Raw genomic sequence first — 1,994 nt, forward strand, 5'->3', positions numbered from 1 at the left:
ACAGGAACCTGCTGTAAAACAGCAATTATGCTGAGTCAGGCTTGATTTTTAATAAACTTTTCCTGTTAAATAAATACTGGTAAATCAAATCAATTAAACAGAAATAGCAGCAATAATATATTGTTGTTTTTCATTTAGAGGCAAGAGGGGGAGGGTTGTTTTGATTTTTTTTTAATATTTTTCTGTTTGTTTGTTTGTACCTAGCCTGGCCCTGCAGTTTCACTCAATTCTAGTTTCCGTTCTCTGCTCCGTCTGGGATTTCTACCATAGACAAGGATTTCTCTGGTAGAATTTTAACAAAGACAATCAGCAAACAGGAGGAGGAGTTGTGAACAAAGGCGGTGATTTTCACCACAGTTTTAGTCTGACTGTAGTTTAGCAGCGGATGAAGTGAATGACAATGCTTCCAAATTAAATTAAATGTATCTCTTAAAGCCTGCAGCATCATTTACAGCCATCTCGTTCAGCTTCTCTCCTCCCAGTAGGGGATGGTTGTTTGCAGCACATGCAACGTCCGGTTAGCTTCTAAGCTTTGTTTCCTTTAAGGTCGAGCTGGTGCACTGCATATGTCACGGCCAAACGTTAGCGATTGGATAAATCAGATCCAATCATTTTAAACTTCAACAGAGGCCACGCCTCTAGCAGGAAATCGCTCCTCTGTAGCCGAGAGTCCAAACTCTCTGTATGAAGCWAAGTGCAGAAGAAGGGKCTGGTTTACCATGTAGTTTGCACCTTACACTCATACTCTTTGAAAAGCTTCAGCCTAGATGAGTACTTTGTTCTCAGTGTTTGATCAAACATCGTGTTTTATGACGATCTCCTATTTAGGACAAAGACGGAACAAGGAGAGATACATGAAATGAAGTGTGTGAAGGAAAATATTGAATTAAARGCTCAAATTTTCCTTTTATAAATATGGTTTTTGACCAAAAGCAGTGATTTTAGGTAAATTCCTCCAATTTCTTGTAACTAAAGAAGCCTGGATAAAACATATAGTTCTGGAAAGATAAATTTCCACTTTTCAATTGGAATAAAAAAAAAACAGTGCTGAATGTGAGCTTATCTCACAGTAGCAACACAGAGAGCATTATAGAGTCTGTAAAAGTGATACTGGGCTCTTGTTTGGAAAACAGTAATAAAACTTAATAATGAGTTGAATCTAAAGACACRTTTCTCATTGTGCTGCTCGCCTCCACGCACCGCCACCCTAACTGCAGCCAATCAGGCGAACAAACAAACAAGCAACAAGCCATCCATCCTCAATTTTCACGACAAGGCCTTTCTTCTGCTTTCTGCGTCTCCTCCGGGCAATCGCCCTCTCCTCATATACATCTGTACAAATTGATTTCCTTTTTACAAGGGAAGATAATGACTGTGGCAACAGAAATACCTGTAAGTGAGGGATAATTACACTGCGAGGCACCTCCCGCTGAGCCSCTTTCTCCGAGCCCCCAACAACATGAATTTCAAGCTTCGATGGCACTCAGCGGCGTCACACCAACGAGGCCGAGATTTGATTAAAATTATAGCTTTTTTTGCTTCAACTTCATGTATTAAGATAAGAATCTTGTTCAGGACGTTTTTTCTGAATGTGTAAAGAGATTTAACATTTCTACCCTGCTGTTAGGCATGAAAGGGAACACGGTGGGGTCCACTTTTCTGTTAGCTACCTGGAAAAAAAAAGAAAAAAAATGCTGCCGAATATTTGCTGGATGTCTCCGTCTGCTTCACACTCTGCTGCAGCTGCTTGTTTCTAACAAAGCAGGCGATTCAGGTGTTGTTTCACCCGCCGTGAGAAGAAAACTGGGTTTACTCCCTGCAAAGTGAAGCAATGTTATCGTGGTTTTATAATGTGGACTATGGGGTGCCGTTTGTAAAGTTACACAGTCAAAAATTACCACCAATATATTTCTTTTATTTAGCCTTTTATAAGAAAAAAAAAAATATTTTTCGGAGTCAGTTTTTCACCATATGATTCATACATTTATAAATGT

The sequence above is a fragment of the Austrofundulus limnaeus genome, unplaced genomic scaffold (genome assembly GCF_001266775.1).
Source record: "Austrofundulus limnaeus strain Quisiro unplaced genomic scaffold, Austrofundulus_limnaeus-1.0 Scaffold85, whole genome shotgun sequence".
NCBI classification, from domain to species: Eukaryota; Metazoa; Chordata; class Actinopteri; order Cyprinodontiformes; family Rivulidae; genus Austrofundulus; species Austrofundulus limnaeus.